Source organism: Castor canadensis, chromosome 18 (assembly GCF_047511655.1).
Source record: "Castor canadensis chromosome 18, mCasCan1.hap1v2, whole genome shotgun sequence".
Lineage (NCBI taxonomy): Eukaryota > Metazoa > Chordata > Mammalia > Rodentia > Castoridae > Castor > Castor canadensis.
The window spans coordinates 27,128,991-27,145,351 of record NC_133403.1 but is presented as its reverse complement, the minus strand read 5'-3'; the positions used below and the strand labels follow the sequence as shown (position 1 = coordinate 27,145,351).

Here is a 16,361-nt window from a genome sequence, read left to right as displayed (position 1 = left end):
TGCAAGCAATCAGGAAGCGATAAGGGGAAAAGTCCTTGTGGTCTCAGGCACTGCCCCTGCCTTTCTTTCTATCACAGGTAATTTAGGCAGTGTGGGCTTCGGGGACCCTGGAGAGTCAACCCTTTAAAACCCTCACACGAAAAGGGCTGGTGGAGCGGGGCAAGGTGTACGGCCTGAATTCAAGCACTGGTACCACAAAAATCAATACGTAAATACGTAAATACATAAATAAACAAATAAACAAATAAATAAAACAAAAAAGTGGTTATGATGGATGCGTGTCTATCGAACATGAAAGCCCTCTAGGCACAAACTTCTATGAGTGGCCACGGCGTTGTACACTACTCGGGAAGAAGTCCCTATTTCTACCTGCTCCGGACCCGTCCTAGCATACTTAAAAGTGGTGTTTTTAGTTTTGGACATAAAACACAGGGTTTGTTCTTAGACTCGTGGACCACAGCCTTGGATTGACTTTGGATAAACACTGAAAGGTAGAGACACTTGCCAATACAGCCTATTACACAAAGAAAGACTTCACACATTGCAGAGAAAGGTACAAACTACATTGCCACCAAACGATCCGAAACGGGCAGCAATTCATCACCACTCACACTCAAGCAGGGTACAGGACCAAGCAAAAGGAAACGCGCCCTCAATGTCAGGGTTGCAACTCTTTCTGGGACTTCTCCTTGCCAATGTATTCCCGGGTGTGTTTGAATTTTGCATTCTAAGCATACTCCCCTCACCGTGAGCTCAGGCCCTGCGCCCGCTGTCCCCGTGACTGCAGGCACCGCCGTGGGAGTTGGGGCCCCACGGAGAGGTCATGCACACGCTGACCTGTGTTGGGTCGAGCGACGGAGCAGCACCCGACTGAGGTGGCCTGCCTCCCTGTCCCCTGGCGTCTTGCCCTGGGCCCAGTGCACCACCTTGTGGCGAGCCAGGGTGTGGCGCGTCCCAGTCTGGGGCCCGCTGGGCTGCAGACCCGCTTTCTCAGGGCTTTCGCACTTCCCTCACCGTCCGCCTGAACGTTTTCTACTCCTGCTGGCTTTCTGAGGACAGTTGGGGAGCGGTCCCCAACGTGGCCTGGGACCCACCCGGCTGGTGCCCAGTGAGCGGGCGCGCGCCCCACGAGAGTGTGGGGAGGGGAGAGGAGAGGATTCGGGGGCGTGTCTGTGAGGTGGGAGGCGTGGGTCTGGCGGGGTGGCGGGGAAGGGGTCGCCGGTGGTGGTGGCGCTGGGTCGGGGCGGTGAGGTCCCGGAGGCCAAAAGGAGCAGCGAGGGAGGGACGAGCAAAAGCCTACAGCACCCGGTATTCCCAGGCGGTCTCCCATCCAAGTACTAACCAGGCCCGACCCTGCTTAGCTTCCGAGATCAGACGAGATCGGGCGCGTTCAGGGTGGTATGGCCGTAGACGCCAGCTGCCGCCTCCTGGAGCCCCAAGAGCGTGAGGTGGGCGCGGCCTGCGTCTCCACACTGCTCCCCTGGCACGGCTGCGGGTGGGGGCTGCGGGGTGGGGGCTGGCGGCCTCTGGCCAAGCGGCCAGGGGCCCCGGACGCCTGCTGGGGCAGCCGGTCTCGCCCAGGTGGCCACTCGCTGGCTTTCTTCCCGAGGTGTCCCGGTGCCCGGACCAGGATCGAGTTTTCTCAGGGGAACATTGCTCAGTGCTCTCGGGCTCTTGTTCCTCTGGGGATGTGTCACTGCCTTGGCTAAGGCGGGGGTGTGGGGGGGGTGCACAGTTCTGGCCGCCCTCCTCCCTCGCCTGCGGGAGCCGACCCTTGGGCGCGTGGCTCCCGACGGACGTCTTGGGGACCTTTCCGGTCCTCCTCGTCCACAAAGCCCCACTGCCCCTCCAGCCCTCTGCAAAACGGCAGCCGCGCCCTTAGCCGACCCGCTGCGCCCTCCTCCACACTCTGGGCCTGGGGCTGCGGGGCTCAATCGGGAACATTTCCAGCTCAGAGGCCCCTTTCACCACCGAAATCGTGGAGACAAGGGAAAGAAAAAAACATCTCCTCCCATCCCTACTCAACGTCCTAAGAAATCCTATCCTGTCAACCCTCAGGCTTCCTAAACTCTACACTTTGTCCTCAGAAGTATTTACTTCTGTTCCCTTCTAATTTTTCTCAGGGTTTCGGCCACTGAGATGACGATCATGACGAAATGAAAATTCATTAAGAGTTGGTTTATAGAAAATCTTCTAGATGGCTTCATCCCTATGGTGAAACAACTGTTGTCTTACATGATTCTAATACAGTTAGGAGCCTACATGTGCCTGTGATGAGGCTATTTGGGGTCACTGACACTGACCCCTCAATGAATGGGCACTCTGAGGTTTTACTCTCAGGATAACCACTGATATGTGTGGATAACCTCTAGAGAGCTGTCATGCTGTCATTCGTTCCTAGATAGTAAGCATATCTGCATTTTCCAAGGCTGTCGGGCCCTCTAAACTACAAAATTTACAGAAACGCTGTGATCAAATGCTGATGGTACTGACATACTCTTCTCTTAGTTGCTAAGTTGTCCGTCAGAATTTTTACCATGGCTCTTTTACGTATTTGGAATTGCACTTCTGATCCTCCTGGGACATTTACAATCAAGCCCATTAAACAAACAAAAAAAAAAGAAACAATGAAAAAAGACTGTAACAGACAGGTACATGTCCCTCACACAAGTCAGCTTTAGATTCTGTTTTCTTTGTCATGGTTTAGAGGCCACTAGCTAAAAAGGGAGTCCTTCCAAGCCTGTTTGTTGTTTAAATTTGGCCAAAGGGTCCAGCTGACACTGACTCCCACCTGACCTGTTTGTTGCTCGACCCCCCCACACACATAAGACACTTAGAGAAAAAAACTAATCCTCACGTCGAAAGATGAAAACGACCAATCCAAAAACCCTCCGAGGAAACAGCTCAGAGACAAACAGTTTCTAGAGATGAGGGTGAAAGGCCTTCCAAGTTGAAATGGAGTCCCTCATGCCAGACCTCTCAACACCTTGGTTCTTGCTGGGTGCTGCTTGCTCACGCCTGAAACCTTAGCTACTCAGGTGGATCACGTTTCCAGGCCCGCCCAAGCAAGTCGTTCCATGAGACCTGTTAGAAAAAGCCAAATGTTAGAAAAGAGGATGCCTCGAGGAAAAGGAGACCGAGACCTCTACAGACGAGAGCACGCTTTATTTTGCCGTGGTGAGGGGCGTCCTGCACTCTGGACAGCCTGGGATGCAAGCCTCGCCGGGGGGGGGGGCGGGCGGGGACTAGGGGTGAGGAGGTTTTCCGGGGTACGCAGCCAGGGAGAGGTAAAGAGAAGTGTCCTTGTGGTGGTAGACAGCCAGCACTTGCAAGCAATCAGGAAGCGATAAGGGGAAAAGTCCTTGTGGTCTCAGGCACTGCCCCTGCCTTTCTTTCTATCACAGGTAATTTAGGCAGTGTGGGCTTCGGGGACCCTGGAGAGTCAACCCTTTAAAACCCTCACACGAAAAGGGCTGGTGGAGCGGGGCAAGGTGTACGGCCTGAATTCAAGCACTGGTACCACAAAAATCAATACGTAAATACGTAAATACATAAATAAACAAATAAACAAATAAATAAAACAAAAAAGTGGTTATGATGGATGCGTGTCTATCGAACATGAAAGCCCTCTAGGCACAAACTTCTATGAGTGGCCACGGCGTTGTACACTACTCGGGAAGAAGTCCCTATTTCTACCTGCTCCGGACCCGTCCTAGCATACTTAAAAGTGGTGTTTTTAGTTTTGGACATAAAACACAGGGTTTGTTCTTAGACTCGTGGACCACAGCCTTGGATTGACTTTGGATAAACACTGAAAGGTAGAGACACTTGCCAATACAGCCTATTACACAAAGAAAGACTTCACACATTGCAGAGAAAGGTACAAACTACATTGCCACCAAACGATCCGAAACGGGCAGCAATTCATCACCACTCACACTCAAGCAGGGTACAGGACCAAGCAAAAGGAAACGCGCCCTCAATGTCAGGGTTGCAACTCTTTCTGGGACTTCTCCTTGCCAATGTATTCCCGGGTGTGTTTGAATTTTGCATTCTAAGCATACTCCCCTCACCGTGAGCTCAGGCCCTGCGCCCGCTGTCCCCGTGACTGCAGGCACCGCCGTGGGAGTTGGGGCCCCACGGAGAGGTCATGCACACGCTGACCTGTGTTGGGTCGAGCGACGGAGCAGCACCCGACTGAGGTGGCCTGCCTCCCTGTCCCCTGGCGTCTTGCCCTGGGCCCAGTGCACCACCTTGTGGCGAGCCAGGGTGTGGCGCGTCCCAGTCTGGGGCCCGCTGGGCTGCAGACCCGCTTTCTCAGGGCTTTCGCACTTCCCTCACCGTCCGCCTGAACGTTTTCTACTCCTGCTGGCTTTCTGAGGACAGTTGGGGAGCGGTCCCCAACGTGGCCTGGGACCCACCCGGCTGGTGCCCAGTGAGCGGGCGCGCGCCCCACGAGAGTGTGGGGAGGGGAGAGGAGAGGATTCGGGGGCGTGTCTGTGAGGTGGGAGGCGTGGGTCTGGCGGGGTGGCGGGGAAGGGGTCGCCGGTGGTGGTGGCGCTGGGTCGGGGCGGTGAGGTCCCGGAGGCCAAAAGGAGCAGCGAGGGAGGGACGAGCAAAAGCCTACAGCACCCGGTATTCCCAGGCGGTCTCCCATCCAAGTACTAACCAGGCCCGACCCTGCTTAGCTTCCGAGATCAGACGAGATCGGGCGCGTTCAGGGTGGTATGGCCGTAGACGCCAGCTGCCGCCTCCTGGAGCCCCAAGAGCGTGAGGTGGGCGCGGCCTGCGTCTCCACACTGCTCCCCTGGCACGGCTGCGGGTGGGGGCTGCGGGGTGGGGGCTGGCGGCCTCTGGCCAAGCGGCCAGGGGCCCCGGACGCCTGCTGGGGCAGCCGGTCTCGCCCAGGTGGCCACTCGCTGGCTTTCTTCCCGAGGTGTCCCGGTGCCCGGACCAGGATCGAGTTTTCTCAGGGGAACATTGCTCAGTGCTCTCGGGCTCTTGTTCCTCTGGGGATGTGTCACTGCCTTGGCTAAGGCGGGGGTGTGGGGGGGGTGCACAGTTCTGGCCGCCCTCCTCCCTCGCCTGCGGGAGCCGACCCTTGGGCGCGTGGCTCCCGACGGACGTCTTGGGGACCTTTCCGGTCCTCCTCGTCCACAAAGCCCCACTGCCCCTCCAGCCCTCTGCAAAACGGCAGCCGCGCCCTTAGCCGACCCGCTGCGCCCTCCTCCACACTCTGGGCCTGGGGCTGCGGGGCTCAATCGGGAACATTTCCAGCTCAGAGGCCCCTTTCACCACCGAAATCGTGGAGACAAGGGAAAGAAAAAAACATCTCCTCCCATCCCTACTCAACGTCCTAAGAAATCCTATCCTGTCAACCCTCAGGCTTCCTAAACTCTACACTTTGTCCTCAGAAGTATTTACTTCTGTTCCCTTCTAATTTTTCTCAGGGTTTCGGCCACTGAGATGACGATCATGACGAAATGAAAATTCATTAAGAGTTGGTTTATAGAAAATCTTCTAGATGGCTTCATCCCTATGGTGAAACAACTGTTGTCTTACATGATTCTAATACAGTTAGGAGCCTACATGTGCCTGTGATGAGGCTATTTGGGGTCACTGACACTGACCCCTCAATGAATGGGCACTCTGAGGTTTTACTCTCAGGATAACCACTGATATGTGTGGATAACCTCTAGAGAGCTGTCATGCTGTCATTCGTTCCTAGATAGTAAGCATATCTGCATTTTCCAAGGCTGTCGGGCCCTCTAAACTACAAAATTTACAGAAACGCTGTGATCAAATGCTGATGGTACTGACATACTCTTCTCTTAGTTGCTAAGTTGTCCGTCAGAATTTTTACCATGGCTCTTTTACGTATTTGGAATTGCACTTCTGATCCTCCTGGGACATTTACAATCAAGCCCATTAAACAAACAAAAAAAAAAGAAACAATGAAAAAAGACTGTAACAGACAGGTACATGTCCCTCACACAAGTCAGCTTTAGATTCTGTTTTCTTTGTCATGGTTTAGAGGCCACTAGCTAAAAAGGGAGTCCTTCCAAGCCTGTTTGTTGTTTAAATTTGGCCAAAGGGTCCAGCTGACACTGACTCCCACCTGACCTGTTTGTTGCTCGACCCCCCCACACACATAAGACACTTAGAGAAAAAAACTAATCCTCACGTCGAAAGATGAAAACGACCAATCCAAAAACCCTCCGAGGAAACAGCTCAGAGACAAACAGTTTCTAGAGATGAGGGTGAAAGGCCTTCCAAGTTGAAATGGAGTCCCTCATGCCAGACCTCTCAACACCTTGGTTCTTGCTGGGTGCTGCTTGCTCACGCCTGAAACCTTAGCTACTCAGGTGGATCACGTTTCCAGGCCCGCCCAAGCAAGTCGTTCCATGAGACCTGTTAGAAAAAGCCAAATGTTAGAAAAGAGGATGCCTCGAGGAAAAGGAGACCGAGACCTCTACAGACGAGAGCACGCTTTATTTTGCCGTGGTGAGGGGCGTCCTGCACTCTGGACAGCCTGGGATGCAAGCCTCGCCGGGGGGGGGGGCGGGCGGGGACTAGGGGTGAGGAGGTTTTCCGGGGTACGCAGCCAGGGAGAGGTAAAGAGAAGTGTCCTTGTGGTGGTAGACAGCCAGCACTTGCAAGCAATCAGGAAGCGATAAGGGGAAAAGTCCTTGTGGTCTCAGGCACTGCCCCTGCCTTTCTTTCTATCACAGGTAATTTAGGCAGTGTGGGCTTCGGGGACCCTGGAGAGTCAACCCTTTAAAACCCTCACACGAAAAGGGCTGGTGGAGCGGGGCAAGGTGTACGGCCTGAATTCAAGCACTGGTACCACAAAAATCAATACGTAAATACGTAAATACATAAATAAACAAATAAACAAATAAATAAAACAAAAAAGTGGTTATGATGGATGCGTGTCTATCGAACATGAAAGCCCTCTAGGCACAAACTTCTATGAGTGGCCACGGCGTTGTACACTACTCGGGAAGAAGTCCCTATTTCTACCTGCTCCGGACCCGTCCTAGCATACTTAAAAGTGGTGTTTTTAGTTTTGGACATAAAACACAGGGTTTGTTCTTAGACTCGTGGACCACAGCCTTGGATTGACTTTGGATAAACACTGAAAGGTAGAGACACTTGCCAATACAGCCTATTACACAAAGAAAGACTTCACACATTGCAGAGAAAGGTACAAACTACATTGCCACCAAACGATCCGAAACGGGCAGCAATTCATCACCACTCACACTCAAGCAGGGTACAGGACCAAGCAAAAGGAAACGCGCCCTCAATGTCAGGGTTGCAACTCTTTCTGGGACTTCTCCTTGCCAATGTATTCCCGGGTGTGTTTGAATTTTGCATTCTAAGCATACTCCCCTCACCGTGAGCTCAGGCCCTGCGCCCGCTGTCCCCGTGACTGCAGGCACCGCCGTGGGAGTTGGGGCCCCACGGAGAGGTCATGCACACGCTGACCTGTGTTGGGTCGAGCGACGGAGCAGCACCCGACTGAGGTGGCCTGCCTCCCTGTCCCCTGGCGTCTTGCCCTGGGCCCAGTGCACCACCTTGTGGCGAGCCAGGGTGTGGCGCGTCCCAGTCTGGGGCCCGCTGGGCTGCAGACCCGCTTTCTCAGGGCTTTCGCACTTCCCTCACCGTCCGCCTGAACGTTTTCTACTCCTGCTGGCTTTCTGAGGACAGTTGGGGAGCGGTCCCCAACGTGGCCTGGGACCCACCCGGCTGGTGCCCAGTGAGCGGGCGCGCGCCCCACGAGAGTGTGGGGAGGGGAGAGGAGAGGATTCGGGGGCGTGTCTGTGAGGTGGGAGGCGTGGGTCTGGCGGGGTGGCGGGGAAGGGGTCGCCGGTGGTGGTGGCGCTGGGTCGGGGCGGTGAGGTCCCGGAGGCCAAAAGGAGCAGCGAGGGAGGGACGAGCAAAAGCCTACAGCACCCGGTATTCCCAGGCGGTCTCCCATCCAAGTACTAACCAGGCCCGACCCTGCTTAGCTTCCGAGATCAGACGAGATCGGGCGCGTTCAGGGTGGTATGGCCGTAGACGCCAGCTGCCGCCTCCTGGAGCCCCAAGAGCGTGAGGTGGGCGCGGCCTGCGTCTCCACACTGCTCCCCTGGCACGGCTGCGGGTGGGGGCTGCGGGGTGGGGGCTGGCGGCCTCTGGCCAAGCGGCCAGGGGCCCCGGACGCCTGCTGGGGCAGCCGGTCTCGCCCAGGTGGCCACTCGCTGGCTTTCTTCCCGAGGTGTCCCGGTGCCCGGACCAGGATCGAGTTTTCTCAGGGGAACATTGCTCAGTGCTCTCGGGCTCTTGTTCCTCTGGGGATGTGTCACTGCCTTGGCTAAGGCGGGGGTGTGGGGGGGGTGCACAGTTCTGGCCGCCCTCCTCCCTCGCCTGCGGGAGCCGACCCTTGGGCGCGTGGCTCCCGACGGACGTCTTGGGGACCTTTCCGGTCCTCCTCGTCCACAAAGCCCCACTGCCCCTCCAGCCCTCTGCAAAACGGCAGCCGCGCCCTTAGCCGACCCGCTGCGCCCTCCTCCACACTCTGGGCCTGGGGCTGCGGGGCTCAATCGGGAACATTTCCAGCTCAGAGGCCCCTTTCACCACCGAAATCGTGGAGACAAGGGAAAGAAAAAAACATCTCCTCCCATCCCTACTCAACGTCCTAAGAAATCCTATCCTGTCAACCCTCAGGCTTCCTAAACTCTACACTTTGTCCTCAGAAGTATTTACTTCTGTTCCCTTCTAATTTTTCTCAGGGTTTCGGCCACTGAGATGACGATCATGACGAAATGAAAATTCATTAAGAGTTGGTTTATAGAAAATCTTCTAGATGGCTTCATCCCTATGGTGAAACAACTGTTGTCTTACATGATTCTAATACAGTTAGGAGCCTACATGTGCCTGTGATGAGGCTATTTGGGGTCACTGACACTGACCCCTCAATGAATGGGCACTCTGAGGTTTTACTCTCAGGATAACCACTGATATGTGTGGATAACCTCTAGAGAGCTGTCATGCTGTCATTCGTTCCTAGATAGTAAGCATATCTGCATTTTCCAAGGCTGTCGGGCCCTCTAAACTACAAAATTTACAGAAACGCTGTGATCAAATGCTGATGGTACTGACATACTCTTCTCTTAGTTGCTAAGTTGTCCGTCAGAATTTTTACCATGGCTCTTTTACGTATTTGGAATTGCACTTCTGATCCTCCTGGGACATTTACAATCAAGCCCATTAAACAAACAAAAAAAAAAGAAACAATGAAAAAAGACTGTAACAGACAGGTACATGTCCCTCACACAAGTCAGCTTTAGATTCTGTTTTCTTTGTCATGGTTTAGAGGCCACTAGCTAAAAAGGGAGTCCTTCCAAGCCTGTTTGTTGTTTAAATTTGGCCAAAGGGTCCAGCTGACACTGACTCCCACCTGACCTGTTTGTTGCTCGACCCCCCCACACACATAAGACACTTAGAGAAAAAAAACTAATCCTCACGTCGAAAGATGAAAACGACCAATCCAAAAACCCTCCGAGGAAACAGCTCAGAGACAAACAGTTTCTAGAGATGAGGGTGAAAGGCCTTCCAAGTTGAAATGGAGTCCCTCATGCCAGACCTCTCAACACCTTGGTTCTTGCTGGGTGCTGCTTGCTCACGCCTGAAACCTTAGCTACTCAGGTGGATCACGTTTCCAGGCCCGCCCAAGCAAGTCGTTCCATGAGACCTGTTAGAAAAAGCCAAATGTTAGAAAAGAGGATGCCTCGAGGAAAAGGAGACCGAGACCTCTACAGACGAGAGCACGCTTTATTTTGCCGTGGTGAGGGGCGTCCTGCACTCTGGACAGCCTGGGATGCAAGCCTCGCCGGGGGGGGGGGCGGGCGGGGACTAGGGGTGAGGAGGTTTTCCGGGGTACGCAGCCAGGGAGAGGTAAAGAGAAGTGTCCTTGTGGTGGTAGACAGCCAGCACTTGCAAGCAATCAGGAAGCGATAAGGGGAAAAGTCCTTGTGGTCTCAGGCACTGCCCCTGCCTTTCTTTCTATCACAGGTAATTTAGGCAGTGTGGGCTTCGGGGACCCTGGAGAGTCAACCCTTTAAAACCCTCACACGAAAAGGGCTGGTGGAGCGGGGCAAGGTGTACGGCCTGAATTCAAGCACTGGTACCACAAAAATCAATACGTAAATACGTAAATACATAAATAAACAAATAAACAAATAAATAAAACAAAAAAGTGGTTATGATGGATGCGTGTCTATCGAACATGAAAGCCCTCTAGGCACAAACTTCTATGAGTGGCCACGGCGTTGTACACTACTCGGGAAGAAGTCCCTATTTCTACCTGCTCCGGACCCGTCCTAGCATACTTAAAAGTGGTGTTTTTAGTTTTGGACATAAAACACAGGGTTTGTTCTTAGACTCGTGGACCACAGCCTTGGATTGACTTTGGATAAACACTGAAAGGTAGAGACACTTGCCAATACAGCCTATTACACAAAGAAAGACTTCACACATTGCAGAGAAAGGTACAAACTACATTGCCACCAAACGATCCGAAACGGGCAGCAATTCATCACCACTCACACTCAAGCAGGGTACAGGACCAAGCAAAAGGAAACGCGCCCTCAATGTCAGGGTTGCAACTCTTTCTGGGACTTCTCCTTGCCAATGTATTCCCGGGTGTGTTTGAATTTTGCATTCTAAGCATACTCCCCTCACCGTGAGCTCAGGCCCTGCGCCCGCTGTCCCCGTGACTGCAGGCACCGCCGTGGGAGTTGGGGCCCCACGGAGAGGTCATGCACACGCTGACCTGTGTTGGGTCGAGCGACGGAGCAGCACCCGACTGAGGTGGCCTGCCTCCCTGTCCCCTGGCGTCTTGCCCTGGGCCCAGTGCACCACCTTGTGGCGAGCCAGGGTGTGGCGCGTCCCAGTCTGGGGCCCGCTGGGCTGCAGACCCGCTTTCTCAGGGCTTTCGCACTTCCCTCACCGTCCGCCTGAACGTTTTCTACTCCTGCTGGCTTTCTGAGGACAGTTGGGGAGCGGTCCCCAACGTGGCCTGGGACCCACCCGGCTGGTGCCCAGTGAGCGGGCGCGCGCCCCACGAGAGTGTGGGGAGGGGAGAGGAGAGGATTCGGGGGCGTGTCTGTGAGGTGGGAGGCGTGGGTCTGGCGGGGTGGCGGGGAAGGGGTCGCCGGTGGTGGTGGCGCTGGGTCGGGGCGGTGAGGTCCCGGAGGCCAAAAGGAGCAGCGAGGGAGGGACGAGCAAAAGCCTACAGCACCCGGTATTCCCAGGCGGTCTCCCATCCAAGTACTAACCAGGCCCGACCCTGCTTAGCTTCCGAGATCAGACGAGATCGGGCGCGTTCAGGGTGGTATGGCCGTAGACGCCAGCTGCCGCCTCCTGGAGCCCCAAGAGCGTGAGGTGGGCGCGGCCTGCGTCTCCACACTGCTCCCCTGGCACGGCTGCGGGTGGGGGCTGCGGGGTGGGGGCTGGCGGCCTCTGGCCAAGCGGCCAGGGGCCCCGGACGCCTGCTGGGGCAGCCGGTCTCGCCCAGGTGGCCACTCGCTGGCTTTCTTCCCGAGGTGTCCCGGTGCCCGGACCAGGATCGAGTTTTCTCAGGGGAACATTGCTCAGTGCTCTCGGGCTCTTGTTCCTCTGGGGATGTGTCACTGCCTTGGCTAAGGCGGGGGTGTGGGGGGGGTGCACAGTTCTGGCCGCCCTCCTCCCTCGCCTGCGGGAGCCGACCCTTGGGCGCGTGGCTCCCGACGGACGTCTTGGGGACCTTTCCGGTCCTCCTCGTCCACAAAGCCCCACTGCCCCTCCAGCCCTCTGCAAAACGGCAGCCGCGCCCTTAGCCGACCCGCTGCGCCCTCCTCCACACTCTGGGCCTGGGGCTGCGGGGCTCAATCGGGAACATTTCCAGCTCAGAGGCCCCTTTCACCACCGAAATCGTGGAGACAAGGGAAAGAAAAAAACATCTCCTCCCATCCCTACTCAACGTCCTAAGAAATCCTATCCTGTCAACCCTCAGGCTTCCTAAACTCTACACTTTGTCCTCAGAAGTATTTACTTCTGTTCCCTTCTAATTTTTCTCAGGGTTTCGGCCACTGAGATGACGATCATGACGAAATGAAAATTCATTAAGAGTTGGTTTATAGAAAATCTTCTAGATGGCTTCATCCCTATGGTGAAACAACTGTTGTCTTACATGATTCTAATACAGTTAGGAGCCTACATGTGCCTGTGATGAGGCTATTTGGGGTCACTGACACTGACCCCTCAATGAATAGGCACTCTGAGGTTTTACTCTCAGGATAACCACTGATATGTGTGGATAACCTCTAGAGAGCTGTCATGCTGTCATTCGTTCCTAGATAGTGAGCATATCTGCATTTTCCAAGGCTGTCGGGCCCTCTAAACTACAAAATTTACAGAAACGCTGTGATCAAATGCTGATGGTACTGACATACTCTTCTCTTAGTTGCTAAGTTGTCCGTCAGAATTTTTGCCATGGCTCTTTTACGTATTTGGAATTGCACTTCTGATCCTCCTGGGACATTTACAATCAAGGCCATTAAACAAACAAACAAAAAAAAGAAACAATGAAAAAAGACTGTAACAGACAGGTACATGTCCCTCACACAAGTCAGCTTTAGATTCTGTTTTCTTTGTCATGGTTTAGAGGCCACTAGCTAAAAAGGGAGTCCTTCCAAGCCTGTTTGTTGTTTAAATTTGGCCAAAGGGTCCAGCTGACACTGACTCCCACCTGACCTGTTTGTTGCTCGACCCCCCCACACACATAAGACACTTAGAGAAAAAAACTAATCCTCACGTCGAAAGATGAAAACGACCAATCCAAAAACCCTCCGAGGAAACAGCTCAGAGACAAACAGTTTCTAGAGATGAGGGTGAAAGGCCTTCCAAGTTGAAATGGAGTCCCTCATGCCAGACCTCTCAACACCTTGGTTCTTGCTGGGTGCTGCTTGCTCACGCCTGAAACCTTAGCTACTCAGGTGGATCACGTTTCCAGGCCCGCCCAAGCAAGTCGTTCCATGAGACCTGTTAGAAAAAGCCAAATGTTAGAAAAGAGGATGCCTCGAGGAAAAGGAGACCGAGACCTCTACAGACGAGAGCACGCTTTATTTTGCCGTGGTGAGGGGCGTCCTGCACTCTGGACAGCCTGGGATGCAAGCCTCGCCGGGGGGGGGGCGGGGACTAGGGGTGAGGAGGTTTTCCGGGGTACGCAGCCAGGGAGAGGTAAAGAGAAGTGTCCTTGTGGTGGTAGACAGCCAGCACTTGCAAGCAATCAGGAAGCGATAAGGGGAAAAGTCCTTGTGGTCTCAGGCACTGCCCCTGCCTTTCTTTCTATCACAGGTAATTTAGGCAGTGTGGGCTTCGGGGACCCTGGAGAGTCAACCCTTTAAAACCCTCACACGAAAAGGGCTGGTGGAGCTGGGCCAGGTGTACGCCCTGAATTCAAGCACTGGTACCACAAAAATCAATACGTAAATACGTAAATACATAAATAAACAAATAAACAAATAAATAAAACAAAAAAGTGGTTATGATGGATGCGTGTCTATCGAACATGAAAGCCCTCTAGGCACAAACTTCTATGAGTGGCCACGGCGTTGTACACTACTCGGGAAGAAGTCCCTATTTCTACCTGCTCCGGACCCGTCCTAGCATACTTAAAAGTGGTGTTTTTAGTTTTGGACATAAAACACAGGGTTTGTTCTTAGACTCGTGGACCACAGCCTTGGATTGACTTTGGATAAACACTGAAAGGTAGAGACACTTGCCAATACAGCCTATTACACAAAGAAAGACTTCACACATTGCAGAGAAAGGTACAAACTACATTGCCACCAAACGATCCGAAACGGGCAGCAATTCATCACCACTCACACTCAAGCAGGGTACAGGACCAAGCAAAAGGAAACGCGCCCTCAATGTCAGGGTTGCAACTCTTTCTGGGACTTCTCCTTGCCAATGTATTCCCGGGTGTGTTTGAATTTTGCATTCTAAGCATACTCCCCTCACCGTGAGCTCAGGCCCTGCGCCCGCTGTCCCCGTGACTGCAGGCACCGCCGTGGGAGTTGGGGCCCCACGGAGAGGTCATGCACACGCTGACCTGTGTTGGGTCGAGCGACGGAGCAGCACCCGACTGAGGTGGCCTGCCTCCCTGTCCCCTGGCGTCTTGCCCTGGGCCCAGTGCACCACCTTGTGGCGAGCCAGGGTGTGGCGCGTCCCAGTCTGGGGCCCGCTGGGCTGCAGACCCGCTTTCTCAGGGCTTTCGCACTTCCCTCACCGTCCGCCTGAACGTTTTCTACTCCTGCTGGCTTTCTGAGGACAGTTGGGGAGCGGTCCCCAACGTGGCCTGGGACCCACCCGGCTGGTGCCCAGTGAGCGGGCGCGCGCCCCACGAGAGTGTGGGGAGGGGAGAGGAGAGGATTCGGGGGCGTGTCTGTGAGGTGGGAGGCGTGGGTCTGGCGGGGTGGCGGGGAAGGGGTCGCCGGTGGTGGTGGCGCTGGGTCGGGGCGGTGAGGTCCCGGAGGCCAAAAGGAGCAGCGAGGGAGGGACGAGCAAAAGCCTACAGCACCCGGTATTCCCAGGCGGTCTCCCATCCAAGTACTAACCAGGCCCGACCCTGCTTAGCTTCCGAGATCAGACGAGATCGGGCGCGTTCAGGGTGGTATGGCCGTAGACGCCAGCTGCCGCCTCCTGGAGCCCCAAGAGCGTGAGGTGGGCGCGGCCTGCGTCTCCACACTGCTCCCCTGGCACGGCTGCGGGTGGGGGCTGCGGGGTGGGGGCTGGCGGCCTCTGGCCAAGCGGCCAGGGGCCCCGGACGCCTGCTGGGGCAGCCGGTCTCGCCCAGGTGGCCACTCGCTGGCTTTCTTCCCGAGGTGTCCCGGTGCCCGGACCAGGATCGAGTTTTCTCAGGGGAACATTGCTCAGTGCTCTCGGGCTCTTGTTCCTCTGGGGATGTGTCACTGCCTTGGCTAAGGCGGGGGTGTGGGGGGGGTGCACAGTTCTGGCCGCCCTCCTCCCTCGCCTGCGGGAGCCGACCCTTGGGCGCGTGGCTCCCGACGGACGTCTTGGGGACCTTTCCGGTCCTCCTCGTCCACAAAGCCCCACTGCCCCTCCAGCCCTCTGCAAAATGGCAGCCGCGCCCTTAGCCGACCCGCTGCGCCCTCCTCCACACTCTGGGCCTGGGGCTGCGGGGCTCAATCGGGAACATTTCCAGCTCAGAGGCCCCTTTCACCACCGAAATCGTGGAGACAAGGGAAAGAAAAAAACATCTCCTCCCATCCCTACTCAACGTCCTAAGAAATCCTATCCTGTCAACCCTCAGGCTTCCTAAACTCTACACTTTGTCCTCAGAAGTATTTACTTCTGTTCCCTTCTAATTTTTCTCAGGGTTTCGGCCACTGAGATGACGATCATGACGAAATGAAAATTCATTAAGAGTTGGTTTATAGAAAATCTTCTAGATGGCTTCATCCCTATGGTGAAACAACTGTTGTCTTACATGATTCTAATACAGTTAGGAGCCTACATGTGCCTGTGATGAGGCTATTTGGGGTCACTGACACTGACCCCTCAATGAATAGGCACTCTGAGGTTTTACTCTCAGGATAACCACTGATATGTGTGGATAACCTCTAGAGAGCTGTCATGCTGTCATTCGTTCCTAGATAGTGAGCATATCTGCATTTTCCAAGGCTGTCGGGCCCTCTAAACTACAAAATTTACAGAAACGCTGTGATCAAATGCTGATGGTACTGACATACTCTTCTCTTAGTTGCTAAGTTGTCCGTCAGAATTTTTGCCATGGCTCTTTTACGTATTTGGAATTGCACTTCTGATCCTCCTGGGACATTTACAATCAAGGCCATTAAACAAACAAACAAAAAAAAGAAACAATGAAAAAAGACTGTAACAGACAGGTACATGTCCCTCACACAAGTCAGCTTTAGATTCTGTTTTCTTTGTCATGGTTTAGAGGCCACTAGCTAAAAAGGGAGTCCTTCCAAGCCTGTTTGTTGTTTAAATTTGGCCAAAGGGTCCAGCTGACACTGACTCCCACCTGACCTGTTTGTTGCTCGACCCCCCCACACACATAAGACACTTAGAGAAAAAAAACTAATCCTCACGTCGAAAGATGAAAACGACCAATCCAAAAACCCTCCGAGGAAACAGCTCAGAGACAAACAGTTTCTAGAGATGAGGGTGAAAGGCCTTCCAAGTTGAAATGGAGTCCCTCATGCCAGACCTCTCAACACCTTGGTTCTTGCTGGGTGCTGCTTGCTCACGCCTGAAACCTTAGCTACTCAGGTGGATCACGTTTC

At 54.3% G+C, this 16,361-nt stretch overlaps 1 long non-coding RNA gene and 5 other non-coding genes across 6 annotated transcripts in view; 1 reads left to right on the top strand and 5 right to left on the bottom strand.

Moving 5' to 3' along the window:
* The window catches only part of LOC141418921 (uncharacterized), a 518,407-nt gene that overhangs the window by 77,360 nt on the left and 424,686 nt on the right, over nt 1-16,361 (top strand). The window lies entirely within an intron of this gene.
* LOC141419018 (5S ribosomal RNA) lies at nt 1,294-1,412 on the bottom strand. The gene has a single exon (XR_012443694.1). It is a non-coding gene; the product is annotated as a 5S ribosomal RNA (ribosomal RNA).
* On the bottom strand, nt 4,621-4,739 carry LOC141419017 (5S ribosomal RNA). The gene has a single exon (XR_012443693.1). It is a non-coding gene; the product is annotated as a 5S ribosomal RNA (ribosomal RNA).
* LOC141419016 (5S ribosomal RNA) lies at nt 7,948-8,066 on the bottom strand. Its single transcript, XR_012443692.1, has one exon. It is a non-coding gene; the product is annotated as a 5S ribosomal RNA (ribosomal RNA).
* LOC141419015 (5S ribosomal RNA) lies at nt 11,276-11,394 on the bottom strand. Its single transcript, XR_012443691.1, has one exon. It is a non-coding gene; the product is annotated as a 5S ribosomal RNA (ribosomal RNA).
* On the bottom strand, nt 14,600-14,718 carry LOC141419014 (5S ribosomal RNA). The gene has a single exon (XR_012443690.1). It is a non-coding gene; the product is annotated as a 5S ribosomal RNA (ribosomal RNA).